Raw genomic sequence first — 14906 nt, 5'->3', positions numbered from 1 at the left:
ATGATCTTTTCAGAAGGCAAATATTCACTCTGGCTAGTGACTATTACGGTGTCTGTGGTGGTGATTTTATCAAAGGAATGAATACAATATACAACATAAAGGCACAATAATGTACTAAGCCGCAATAATCCACAAGACTGGGGATGAGAAGAGTCACATGGAACCTGAAATCACTGAATGAGTCACAGATTACACTTGACCTTCAAGTATTTAACTCAGGGAGCAACACTTCACTGGCACATATTGACTTATTCGTCTTTCTGCTGTTCTTTTTAGGGGTCGCCACAGCAAATCTCTGGCTTCCATCTCAACCTGTCCCTTCTGCATGTCCTCCTTCACTACATCCATGAATCTTTCAGAGGTGTTTCTCCAGCCTGGCAGTTGAACATCCTTTGTACAATATATATCCACTATCCCTGCACATGTCCAACCATCTCACCCCTGTTTCTCCAGCTTAGTCTCCATAAATGTCCCCCCAATATACTCATTTCTAATTCTTAACCATCTTGTCTAAAAACGCTAAAACCCTTTTCCCATCCATACTCATATGTTTTTGTCTCTGTGTGACGTTAAAGATTTTGGTATTCAACCTTTCTCTTCCAAAGACTTGCTGTTTACTTAATGCATTTAATAAAACTTTCAATTTTAAGGATTTTGAGTCACTGCCATCTTTATGTCTGTTTGGGGTATGCTCCTGTCCATGTTAAATATTTTTCTTATCTGACACACACACACACACACACACACACTTACTCAGTTTATTTACCTGCTGAGTGTCTAATCTTGGCACAAACACTCTGGAAAGAGCATCTTCATCAACACTTGTGTTGATGAACCCCATATACATACAATTTTACATTGTAAATGCATAACAATTACCTGCAAATGCAGGCACACATTAGTGTTCTGCATACTTACTAGTGCATTTACAAGGATCATGTTAATATCATCAAATATGTAGTGAACTGGAACGGATGCAGAAATAATGCTTCAGGTGAGTTAAATATAAGTTTTAGAATTTACTATGTTTTCTCGTTACCCAGTAGGATCAGGGCAATTAAAGATCTTTATAGGTCCTATTATCACTGTAATTCTCTGTTCTTTGACTTTTTGTAATAATAATAATGTGTATGTGTTAGTCCCCATAGGGAAATAGTTCCTCTGCATTTAACCCATTCACCCAGTGAAGCAGTGGGCAGCCACCAATGCAGCGCCCAGGGAAAATTTACTTTAAACTAAATTTCTAGAGTTCAAATTTCGGTTTTTTACATGGCTGGAAACACCGATAAACAGACAGTTGCCAAGAAAACAAGTCTTTAAAAACACCTAGATGTACCAAGATCCAAGAAAGGCAGGGACCCAAGAGGGGATTCTAGACCACAAAGAGACCACCACCACTTATCAAGTTACAGAGATGATTCCCTGGGCTTGACTGTGAGATCCTAAAAATCTGTATCAGGAATAATCTTCTGGCACTCTTCAAGTGTGGAAAGAATATATCTACATGAAGCACATAACACACATCCCAAAAAGTTGATTCTGTTCATCTGGATGTAGCATTTAAGTATACTTATTGCCTGCTGAAAACACTACATCCAGATGAACAGAATCAACTTTTTGGCATTTTCTTATTTGGATGATTGAGCATAACGCATACAGTTTTCAAACCACTAGAAGACACTGTTGGCCTATCTCATGCAGAAGAGCTAAAACCAAACAAAATCAGTAAATATTTCATATCAGAATTTTAAATACACTGCTTGATTCAAATCTTGACAACAGATCATTTAGAAACCTCATATCTTTATTAGTTTTGAAGCTGTCAAAACCACATCTCAGCCCTTTGTGTTTTTCTCAGAACCAATTTGAAACAAGGACTTTCACTCAAGAGGTAAGTAAAACTGAACTTTTATATTGAATAACACGATGTTTTAAATAAAGCTTTATGCAAATAGGTCAATAATGCTGTGGCTGCCGTCAGGGTGGAGAGGACTGTTTGGGTTCATTTATGAAGTCTGTATTAATGGTTTCCTTAGAATTTACAAAAATGCATTTGAACAATCCACCAGACTTTCAGAACAATTTTTGTTGGACAGACAAGACCAAAGACGAATGACCGTGAAGTCCTCTGTGTATCAAAGTATTCAAGAGTCAAATGTGAGGACGTCTGTCTGAAAGCTAAAGTTTGTTTGAAAGTGGATCATGCAGATCCAAAGCACGTCAGCAAATCTACAACAGAATGACAAAGTGTACTAGTAGCCCAGCCAAAGTCCACACCTCAGCCCCATTGGGCTGCAATGGCGGCACCTGAAACTTAAATGCACTAAGGCAAAAGTGTAAAGAATGATGGGCCCAAATTCCTGCACAATGATGTGTGAGATTATTAATATCATACAGAACGCAATAACTTCAAGTTATTGCTGCTAAAGTCAGTTTTATAAGCTTTTGAATGGTGGGCTATACTTTGTTTTTCACAGACTACATAGTGATGTGAAAACTATCTCTTTCAGTGTGGAGACCATGTCCCGTCAAAGTAAACAGCTCCTTTTCAAGATCACAGTAATAAGACCCTGTGTGATGTTCCGTTTACGGGCATTTTCTGATGAAAGCCACGCTCCAAACATCCTGCACAGCAGACTTTCCCCATGGTTACACATGCAACCACTGCAGGGACATGCATATTCAACCCAGAAAGAAAGTGCTACTGCCACATTATTTATAAATGTGATTTCTTTATTTTATTATTTACAAGAGCAGTCTGTTCTAATTACGTTGTTTTTCATTTGTTTTTCTGACTAGTGAGTAAAAGTGTGCTATGTCTTTTACATCGTGCATGATTGATTACAGTCATTCTTTCTTTTATTTTTCAGTGAGCGCTAGTCTCATTGCACATTGTGTTTCCTTTTTGCATGACATGCTCAAACCATATACTCAGAATAAGACAACAACCTGGAAGCTAATAAAGCAATTTCTGTTCTTACCTTCATCTTGTGACCAAAGTGCTGCTGGTCAGTGACTGTGGTGATTTTAATCTAGTGGACTAAGAGTCCCAGCTTCATTCACCAGTGGGTTATATGAGAAAATATGGGTTTGGATCATCTCCAAATTTGAAGCTGTCCTGATTTAAGAGAAGCAAAAAATAGAGCAAATTCTAAAGAAGGAACTCTTTACAGGTTCAGGACATAGAGGGTAATGGAATAAGATTACAAATACATAGAGAACTGCAGATCTTCCTCAAACATGTGCCAGATGTTTCACTTACATGCAGTGTTAAGTGTTCATAATATTTATGCATCATAATTCAGATCTGAAACACAATGAGAACCTGCAAGTCTTTATATTCGTCCTCATGCATTCCACTAATCTCCCTGTTAAAAGTATTTCAGAAGACTATGGTAACATACCTGAAGTTGGCAAACTTTCTAAAATCCTTAAGCCAACATGTCGAGTACAACCACTGCTTAGTGTGCAGCAGAACCCATGTGAAATAAAGAAAAATAATGTAGAAATAAATATTGTTAGAGTATAGTAGTAGCTACACATTTGTCATGTTTTTATGTACATCTACCTGTCGCACCAGGAAATCTAAAGGTGTTCAAAATGATGTCACACTTTACACAACTCATCACAGGCCCTTTCATTCAGTCAGTTGTATTTAACCTTAGCAACCAGTTACAGTTCAATCATGCACATGGGTGTAATCAGTGAGCTCCAGTACCTATGAAGCACCACGACCATGACTGCCACAAAATTAAATTGTAGCTGCTTTTATTTTTGCTTTTCTCCATTTCATTTTTTGGGGGGTCTTTTTTCTTTCATGGTTTATTTTCAGTGTGTTTTGGTATTTATTTACTACACACATGATATACACTTTTAGAGCACGTTCCTGAAGAGCAGCTCAATCACACTAATACATTTATACATAAATTGTATTTTAGTGAGATGGAACTGCCGCATAACTTCTGAATTTTACTTTAACCTCATTTCAAAAAACTACAAATACTAAAGACAACATGTAAAATGTTGTAACAAGCAAATTTTGTTCTTTATGAAATCATAATTGCTCTAAATTAAATTCATTTTTGCTTTTTTATTTTAATGTCAGAAACAGGTTTCAACATCTTGCAAATGGGGCTGTAAAAATTCATACATGTAAAACAACTTCAAAAGCAAGACAAATCTGTGAAGATCTCTTAATCTCTAGTCACAGAAATTTCCATGTCATGTGACATATAAATGAAAAACAGAATATAATAGCAAGCGTTATAGTAATTCAGAGTCTAGAGTTCAAGATGTTGAGTGGGGGAGGATCTCTCCTCCTTACTGATCCTCCTTACTTACTTACCGTCTTTCACTGTGCACTCTCATTTGTTCTTGCTCGGACACAACATCTGAGCAAGAGCAAATGAGCTTAAGGTGCGGTTGCAGTACTTCAGCTAGCCCTACAGAAGACAAGCAAAATAACAGGTCATTTCAAAGGCAGTCTCTATTAGTTCTCTTCACTCTGAGATGGAGAAAGATAAGAAAGAAAAGGGCAAGAGAGGAACAAGAGAGGTTAGATTTGAAGGTAAGAACTGCTCAATGGTATATGATAAACCGAAAATGAAAAGTTTACAAGTAAGTCCTCATGTTTTTTAAATCATGTCATGGGTCTCTACATGTGACATTATGTTTTTTATACTATGAAATGTGCTGCACATCAAACTGAGTCAGACTGTGTTATTTGAAATGTTGCATAAAATACTCTGCAGGTTAGTGAAGGATAAACAGGTTAGTTTGATGTAATGTGATGGATTTAAAGTAAAGAACAGTGTCTGACTGGTGCACCGTGGCTGTGGTTTCATGCTCAGGGTCAGGCAACATCAAGTGTAGCACAGATTAATATGAGTTTTAGCTGATGATGCTTAAATTCATTGACTGACTTCCATCTTCATACCAACCTCATACCGTCTAGAAAAAAGACAGCATAGATAGTGTACTGAAATGAAACACCTGCTGACATCTGGTTCAACCGCAGAGCAGCAGCGGCACAGGTCAGCTGATTGCAGCCTGTACATTAACAAAATCTGCTGGAGCACACAATAGAAATAATTATGACGCCCCACCTGCTGAATCCACTTTAACCCCTGACTGTACTCATTTCCCTGTTTAGAGGTAAAGAGACCCTCTATTATGTAGGCAACAGAAAACAGAGCTTTTTAAAAAATTTCCTTCCTTTTCTCTATTCATGTTCTACTTAACTGAGTCGAGCTGAGTAAATTTACTAGAATTAAATTGTGGATTAAAACAAAGTTTGTATTGCCATCTACTAATATTATTTTATTATAACATTAATGTAGCAGGTTCAGCCAGCTTTGCACAAAAATAGCTGGTACAAACGTTCTCCAAAGAGTTGTTTTTACTTTCTAACTTTGAGTATTTTTTTTCACTTTTATTTGAGTAATGACGTTGAATCAGTACTTCAACTTTTACTGGAGTTTAACACTATGTGTACGTATGCGTAAGTACAGAATGTCTGTACTATTGCCACTGCATATTTCTCTAAATCCCTTTGTCCTTAATTTGCTGATCTGCTCAAGTCAAGTCCAACTTACAACAAGCTATTTACAAAACACCCCTCTCATCTTTCTCTTAAAAACAAAAAATACCAAAAAGCAATACAGCTTTGAAGTGTCAAGTCATATTCAGAATTTAAGTAAACATTTCCAGTGTAACACATATGTTACTATGTTAAACACACCCCTCTTTCTCTCTTCTCCTGTCTCTGCTTCATCACTCTGTCTTCATGGCCATATAATGAATGGCCATGTTATGGTAGTGTCAGGGCCCCTATCCCTCTCTCCGTCTGCACTCTCTCCATCAGTACATCAGGCCATGACCTGGCAGTCTCTCTCTCTCTACCTACCTAGCTATCTGTCGATCTATCTATGATGCTCAGTATGGCTTTGTCCTTATTCTTCTCTCTCTCTTTCTGTGGCCACTGGTCTGTTTCTGTCTGACGGTCATGGTGGGGTGGATGTGTCAGGAGAGGCATTCGTGCTGGCTCCATTAAACTGCAACCTTGCTAGTCTGAAGGACAGCACTATAACATCTCTTTCTCCCCATCCCCTTTCTCCAATTCTCTGGAAATAAACAGGCTGCTTAAGAAATTATTTTATTCTCCTGATTTTACACTAGAGATTTTTTTTTTAAGTTTCCCTTTCTACTAAAATGCAATTACTTAATATCTTTATCACTATACAATAACTTAAATAACTACCCACATCACAATTAATTGGAATTTCTTTTTTAAATAACTCATACAGCAATAAGGTGAGCAGGGCACAGTTGCCATAGCAACATGCTCTGATCATGTTAAAAGCATAGCCTTAAGCATTGATAGGGAAAGCATGTTTTTTGCAAATTGCAATGCCCTCCCCCCTGTGGTCAAATGACGCTTTTTTTGTTTGTTTGTTTGTTTTTGGCAATGCCACAAAGGTACCATCGTCTCCTCTATGTGTTTCTGTTTCGGTTCTTCTCTGTCCCTGTGTGCACCATGAGCATGGTACCTCCTTCAGATCCTTCACTGAAGACAACTGGTACATCTGCTTATCATTATGGTATTGGCAGTGTGTCCGCACTGGTGCTTCAGCCAGTCACCTCTCCTTCAGCTATGAGGTATCAGACACTTTAATGTGTTAGTTTCTTATAAATCTATTCAAGTAACTGTCAATGTAACTGTCTCTTTCTGTGCTTTAAGGCAACTCTTTTGCTCATCAACCCGCTTACAAGCTCTATGTAACCTTCAACCTGCTTGTCCACTTTCTGCCAGTCGCTGGCACGCCTCACTGCTCCCTCACGCCATTATCACCTGTATCACTCCCCTTCAGCCAGTCCGGCCAGGACACTCAAAAACTGCCAAACTTTCAGTTTGTCCTGCCTTTTTTGTGTTTTGCTTCTGAGTTCCAACCTATTGAAGCCTAAAAGAGTGCAATTCATTGCACTAAGTTGGACTCTCCATACATGAAACAGATGCTAAGGTAAGGTTTCTATTTTCCATTTTTATTTATTTTTGTCATTATAGCAAATAGCAAATGCTTTTCAAAATCAAAAGAACATTTTGAGCTCTGAAGATAATATGTGGCAGGTTTGGTGAAACATTCTTATTGTTCATAAATTGATAAAAACAAACAAAACAAAATCAAATATAAACATATCTGGTTCTTTGACCAAATAAAACCAATTATGCAACATTTTCTTAAAGGGTTTAAAGTTCAAAACCTTCACCCATTAACAGTCCTCAATCCAAAATCAGTGTTCCACAAAAAGTTCATAGGACTGCCATGAGGTCTAATGGCAGAAGAAGAAAGATTGAAGTAAATGTATAAGCAAAGTTAGATCTACTTTAAACACTTTCCTGCATTGGCACCAAAGCGCACAAGTGACGTGATGAAGCTAAGGGCCACAGAAGTAAAGTCCACACAGTAAAAGATTGCCCACCATCTGAACAAAGCACTTGCTTTTCCATAGAGACAAGTGACCAGCTAGTCACCCAAAAAGACGCTGCATTGAAATAAACTTCTGAGTTTATTTATCAGCATATTTCTCCTCTTTTGACATAAGCTGGATATCTCCCTGGATCACAAAAACAGTTTCTTTTCCATTGGAGAACAGTTCAATGTAATGTTGACAAAGTCAGATGGAGAGGCCAACATTCTAAAGTCTGGACTCAAAAGTCTGGAAGGCTTAATAACTAAAATAACTAATAAGAGGCCAAAGTGTAAAGAATTTCAAACTGCATAGACTCAGTTTCTTTTTTCTTTACAGCATATGATTTAAGCAATACATTTTCTCCTGCCACCCAGAATGGCACTGAGCTGAAGCTTTTTCCAGTTCCTCTGAGGCATGTGTTTCTTTAATTTGCAGGTTTGAGGTGAAGAAGTTCCCCTTTGTGGTGCCAGTTGTCTGTTTCTTTGGAACAGATCCTTTCTTCCAATTTCATTATACTTTAATTTATCAGTGTGACACTGCTGGATAAAGGCCTGCATGAACTGGTTTCTCAGCCCAGTGTATTTTAGTTTCTTTACATATCTACCATGGGTTAGTTGTATGTTCAGAATGAGGACACATACTTTGCAAAAAACAAATCTCATCCCAATGTTTGAGCTTACCTGCAGTCTGTGAAAATTGACTATTTTAGGGATACAAAGAAGTGACATATTGAACTTTAGCACTGAGAAATGTATTACTCTTTAAGTGCCACTAAACTCCTGTTTTTTATATTTGTCTATCATTGGTTTGAATTTATGGAGTAACCCCAATTTCAAGTCCATTCATTATTTTTATTTTCATTATTATAGTATATTCAAAAAACACATCTTGATATTATAGCATGTACTTCACAAGTCAGTGAACAGCAATATTCACACCCAGTCATTGTTGTGAAACAGACTTGTAGGTAACTTGCTTGTCAGAGCTAAACAGAGAGACCATAGGAAAGAGACAGGATGTTGATTGATGCTTGATCATTGTACAGGGACCTACAGAGTTAAGGGGATTAAAAAATGTGTGACTACCCAGCGGACATGGCAGTAAGGCTAAATCCAAATTTAGTCTGTTACTGTATGATTATTGGAAAGTACCACGAGGCTCCTCTCCGATAAGCTGTTTCTAAAAGCAGGCCATAGCAAAAGACATGACTGGGAGACCAGTCAGAGGGAAGTCTCACTCCCAGGTTGACACACAGTGACTCTTGTCAGTATCTCTTTGCCGTCAGTTTCTAGCATGGAGGGTTGTTGAACAGAATTCAGTGGAAATCGCTGAATTCTGTTCAACATGCTTTGGCAACTATTTATCCATAGCTAAGTGTTCTCAGCTGGTGCCATTAATGTCTCCAAACACTTGTACAAAATGAAGAAGAAGTTTTTCTTCTGATGTCTTGCAAATAGTGCAACAGGCTATATTTTAACCTAAATCAGTCAAGCAGTTTATGCCACCCACTCCACCTCCACTTTCATAATGCTAAGTTGAAATTTTCCAGACTCTCCTATTTCAGATTTCACTGTGTATATCAAAAACTGATGCAAGGGGAGTAAATAGAGGCAAAGGGTGCTGTTCAAGTACCAGTATGGGAAGAGCTGGGGGTAATGACATATGCACCGTACACCAATAATAATGTACAAAGGAGTCGCATACCCTGTTGTTATCTTCTTTGCTACCCCAGATCTATTTAGCTCACACTAACTTTCTTTATTTCCACACTTCTTCCTTTCCCTACTGCCACTAAGTCCAAATGCACTTGTGTCCTTTTGAACCCGTCTCATACTTGTGCCTCGTTTCTAAATTTGGTGACTAAGGATGGAGGAAAAAAAGTGCTTACCACGCTGAGCATCGAATTTTACATAAACACACACACACATGTGCTTGACATATTGTCGACTACTTCGGGATGTTGATCCACAAAGAGTAAAAACACACTGTACAGTATGTGTGTGTGTTTGCAAGTGCATGCGCATCAGTATGCGTCTAAGAGAGGACAGAGCAAGAGAAATACAAGGATAAGTGTGTGTGTAAGAGAGCGGAAGAGTTGGAGTGAGAGAGATCAGACCGTGTTGAGTAGAGCTTTTGGCTTTTCTCTATGAGGATAAAGCTTGTTCCGGCCTTGTGCAGCTGAATCCCGCTGCAGCACTGTCCGTGGTGCTGAATTGGTTGGAGGCTTTTCCGTCTCTCTTTATCTCCTTCCCTCCCTCCCTCCTTCCTCTATTACACTGTCTCTACTTCTTCTTGTGTTTATCTCAACTCTATCTCAGTTTCACAGGCTTTACTGTTGTGAAACACAGCAAGTTGCCACAGTGGTGTAAAAACACAGTAAAAATTTCCCACAAAGCAGCAAGGGATAGTATAACTATGTAAAACATTGATTTACAATAACGTGGTGGCATTTAAAAATAAATAAATAAATAAAAGTTAAAATTAGCAATCAATAATCATAATATAAGTAGTAATTGTGGGCCTCTTTGTCACAACACATAGGCTAAACATAAACTTAGCAAACTCAAAACATTTGTCATTTTTGTTTTAGTACATTAACCCTTGGTGAATGCTCAATAATCCAGGTAAGAAAATTCCAGAAAGTTGATTTGTTGAAAGTTGATTCTGTTCATTCTAATGATTCCTACTTCCAGATGAATAAGGTCAACTTTCTGGGATTTAGTAAATGAACTTTTGCACCTCTGCCCATAAAAAGCAAAAACCTCACCTGGTTCAGCTTTGGGCGATCTCCCCCTCAGGCTTGTCTCTCGGCGCACTTCTGAACTTTTAGCAGATCTGCTGCTATTTTCAGATAGCACCCTGCCTGCACTCTCTTCTCCATTTACCTTCTGCACTGTTCATTGCTTTGGATGGTTGACCTCAGGTTGACCTTCACTACCTCTGCTCCCTGCATCTTCACTGCTACACATGTCCCCTTTTCAGTCACACATCTGTATTCGGTCTCGCTTCTTTTGACTTTCATTCCTCATCTCTCCAGTGCATTCCTCCACCTTTCCAGACTCTCTTCCACCTTCTCCCTACTTTTACTACAGATCACAATGCCCGTGCAAACATCATAGTTCACGGATATACCTGCCCAACCTTATCTTTCAACCTGTCCATCACCACTGCAAACAAAAAGGGGCTCAGAGCTAATCCCTGATGTAATCCCACCCTCACCTTTAATCCATCTGTTACTATTAAGGACACCTCGACACTGTCTTGCTGTCCTCATATATGTCATCACATACTTATACTCATACAGTACCACAGTTAAACTTTGTCCTGTATCTCAAAGTAAAATTCAAGTTGGTGGGTTGTTTTGATAAAGTGGAGGAGATCCTGTTTTATTGGAGATACACACATGGAAGTTATCAGAACAGGACTTCCAGGGGGCTAATCTCAAATTAGCAAAGGTGCACAAGGAGATTACTTTAAAGAGGAGATTGGCTACATTTAAATCGGGTATGCCTTTTTATGCTGTGAGCTTTTCATGCTTTTTATAGTTGGAGCTGCAAAACCTTTTTCATATCATAAAACATGCCTACCTCAATTTCCCAGAGACGCTTGGTGTTAAATGACTGGTTCTGTCCATACAGCCACATCCCCAAAGCTATGTCGCTTTACAATAATGTTAAAAAAGAGAAAAGACTAAAAATTGAACTTGTTAAATTGGTTTATCCTCAGTTTTGCTCAGCTAACAAAACTGTGCACTGTAGATATGTTTAATTTGTGGCAACAGAGCAGGAGGGAGTGTAACTCTTGGAATGTTTTGTTCATATTTTTGAGAAAAACAAGTGTAATGATTAGAATTAGAGGAAGTAAACATCTGTGATTTTCAAACTGCGTTGGAAACAAAAGTTAATTATGCATTTTCTTGAGAGAAGTCTGGCCATGGCTTGCCCTCCAGTTCTTTGTTCTTTGAGTCTGAATTTTTCCAACAATTTCCTTCCTTAGGGTTTGTTAGTCACACTCCTCTGGTGGCTTGCCATCGTGTAGGCCTACTCTCTATTTAAGGATGAACATGTTGCCAGAGTTTGCGTCAGGATTGTGTTACTCTCTCCATATTTGTCCTTTCCTTTGTTAAAATCTGGTCCGTGCAGATGCTTTTGTAACAGTTTGGTTTGACTCAATGAGTGTCTACAACCAGCTGCTTTGACATTTCGGGGCTTTGTGCAGTCGTGACAACTAAAGGTTATTTTAGTCTAACTTTGTGAAAAATTTGATAAAATAATTGGAGGTTTGTTATTGGAGGACACTGACCAAGTGATGCCCTGCATGTGCAATCCTTGTGGCTTTTCTGAAGGCAGCGACGATTCACAGAATTCTACAATGAGCACTCCTCTGTCTCTTGTATCTCTTTCACCCTCTGCCCACTCTTTCTTTCTTTCGTTCTTTCTCGCTTTTTGTTCACTCTCACTCAGCATCACGGCTCGATCTGTATGTGAAAAGTTGTTTGGTTTACTAGTTTATTCACCAGTATTTATACAACTCACTAATGCAACTTGACAGGATCCTTTAGGTCAGTGATAATTCTTCATTTGAGGATTCCAAAATTTGCTAATGCTGTTTAAACCCTGGGGACACCCGGTCTAATTAAAACATTGCTAAAGAAAGAAGCATCTGGAAAAAAAAGAGTCTCTATAGTTCCCTTATATACACTTACAAAGCCTCTACACCTCCCCTTTTACTTCCTTTTAGCCAATCTCTCTCAAAAATGCACATATTTATTTGATTTTATAACACTAGCCTTTAGCTTATATTGCTCAGTACTTCAGCAGAGGTTAAAGATGAAACAAACTGTTAAGAGTTTTCATTTTTCCTGACCCCTGTCTGATCTCTGCCCATTCTCTAAATCTGTTTATTTCTGCCTTCCTCTGTTATTCTCTTTATCTCTTTATTATCCCCTGTCCTCCCGGCCCCACCACCACTAGCAACCGCAACCTTGAACTGTTTGGTGTACTGCCAATAACGCACCATATAATTTATCCCTCTTGCTAATCAGATAATTGTAGAACACTCACATTTTTAATCTATGAAATCCTGCAGAATCTGGAAAGTGAGCACACTAATCTGCCGCTGCGCTTGCTGTTTCAGCCATCTCTAATGGTAACATTCATCACCACAGCTCTTAATCCGCAGTATCCGGGACACCTAACGGAAAGACTTTGATGAATGTGATATTTAATTTTATTAACATAACCCGTTTAATATTATTTATGTTTCATAATTCAGTGTCTGCTCCTCTCTTCCTCCTAGTGGTAATTACAAGTATTTATCAGGCATAAAGCCTTTGACATCACACATGATGAAAGTAAAGCCAGTCATTCCCATCACATGGAGGTTCCTGACTAAAGACAAGAGCTGTGCATCTCATCTCTCTTGCCTCCACTGGCAACCTAGAGCAGCTGCACCTGAGCTATGCTTAGGGTCAAACAGCGATATGCAGATATAAGTGAGCAGTGTTTGTGCATATGTACTGGCTTGAACCAAGACTACTGGCAGTGATTTTTATTGTCAACAGTAGTGCATTCCAGAACATGAGCAGATAGCCTACCTTTAATAACAACTGATAAAATGTAAGCTTTTTCCTGCTTTGCAGCTGTAACTGCATTCACGTGGTCCTCTTCAAGTCCCTGCTCCACACGTTGAGAACCTATTGACAGTGTGGCTGTCTACTGTGTGTCCTGACAGACCCTAAACTTCAGCTACTGCAGGCTGAGGTCCAGGCGATGGCATCACCCACCGTCGTCATAAGGCATCCATCTGTTATCACCAGCTTGTAATCCCGGAGCAGCGACTTGTCAGTAGACAGAGCAGGACACAGATACGGAGGGAAGGAGACAGATAGGAGCGGGGCTGGTGGGCGTATCGCCTCCCGGGAAAAACCGCCGCACAGTGTGAAAGTAACTGCAGGAGGGACTGCTCATCGTAGCGGATCAGAGCGGGTTTTTAAAATGAGCTAAAGGACGTTAAATGTGGGATTTTCTTTCGCTGCGAAATTTGTTTCTCCTTCCATCTGAAGCTCGCCTTATTCTTTGACCTATAACGCCTCGTCCACCATCCTCCGGCTGCCCGCGGTGTGGTCCTGTGTTTTTCCTCACAGACAACAACGCCGAGAGCAGAGAGAGGTCAAGACAAAGTCACTTGTGTAGAGGAAAAAGGGGAGCAGCGGTTTCACTGAGCTATGTGATTTTATAGTTTCTGTTTTTTGGGGGTGGAGAGAAGAGTTACAAATCCGTGCACCTATTTTGTTTATTTATTTATTTTTTACCTGTGGAAGACCTTGGGACGGATAACACCTACCCATCATTACCCTGACAGGATTTTTGTTTCAGGCGTCTACAGATGAAACACGAAGAGCTGCGAAGGAGTACGATTGGACCTTAGGACAGCAGAGACAGCTGCTGAATGGGGAAGCGGAGATCACCCATAGGGGAGACCGGCAAATGAGTCCAGCGTGGTTTCCTTTACTACACATCGCTTTTCCTCCACTCTTTAGACACGGGAACCCAGCGATACTAACCTCCAGCGTTTGTGTATTTTCCTTCAAATGACCGATTAACGGAGTCTAAACAGAAACAGGGGGGGAGCTCGTATGGAGTCCAAATGAGCGCTCAACGCAGCGGTGCGCCGGTTTAACAGCGTTTCCCCCCTCTCTCTTACAGTCCTGTCCCAGCGGATCACTAGCGGACAGTGGATAGCTGTAGGTTATAGACTGCGACCGGCCTTGCACCCGTAAAGGGCTTTTGATGCAAACTCAACGGGAACTAAATTGAAACGCTTGCCTTGCCCCGTCTCCCCTCCAGCAGCCCCGCAGCGCGGTTAGCCTTGCGCGGTGTCAGACAACAACATAAAAAAGTGGATATATTTTCTTATTGGGCTTGAAAATTATTCCGATCAGAAAGGGGATTATTTAGTATTTTCTTTCGAGTTCTTCACCTGGCTTGAAAAGGGAGCAAATAACCAGAGGAGACATAGCCTCAACAACAGGAGGAGAGGCAGACGCGCAGGTATGATAGTGTCTATCTACTTTTCCCCTCTGTCCGATTATCGCACCATTTTCTCTCCCCGTTCCCTCAACCACCTTCCCCCGTCTGCATGTTCTCGTTTTTTTTGTTTTTTTGTTTGTTTGTTTTTTTAAATGCCGCATCGCTTTTTAGAGGTTGGTTTGTAATTTTAGAAGAGCCGAGTTGAGTACATAGACAGAGAGACAGAAGAGATGGCAGATGGGAAGATAATGGCGCTGGTGGGTTTTTTTCTCCCCTACGATTCAGAGATGGTGATATCCTCTCTCCAGATTAAACACAGGAGGAAAAGAGAGACGGTGAGACGAGAAGGGATGATGTTGCTGAGGGGTAAAGTGTGAAGTAACATGTGTCAAACAGATAAGGAGA

At 39.7% G+C, this 14906-nt stretch overlaps 1 protein-coding gene across 2 annotated transcripts in view; it reads left to right on the top strand.

Annotated features, from left to right (window-relative positions):
* The first annotated feature begins 13335 nt into the window (after positions 1-13335).
* LOC146559635 (leucine-rich repeat and fibronectin type III domain-containing protein 1-like protein) overlaps positions 13336-14906 on the top strand; it is a 189223-nt gene continuing 187652 nt past the window's right edge. For both annotated transcript variants that reach the window (XM_085243276.1, XM_085243275.1), the window contains exon 1: positions 13336-14522. The gene's annotated coding sequence lies outside the window, so the exon portion shown is untranslated. The remainder of the gene's footprint in view (positions 14523-14906) is intronic.

Source organism: Mchenga conophoros, linkage group LG14 (genome assembly GCF_057382185.1).
Source record: "Mchenga conophoros isolate Kocher_MC1m ecotype Shallow Benthic linkage group LG14, M_conophoros_male_GT1.1, whole genome shotgun sequence".
NCBI lineage: Eukaryota > Metazoa > Chordata > Actinopteri > Cichliformes > Cichlidae > Mchenga > Mchenga conophoros.
Note: the sequence above shows the minus strand (reverse complement) of the source record. Positions and strands in the feature narration are given on the sequence as shown.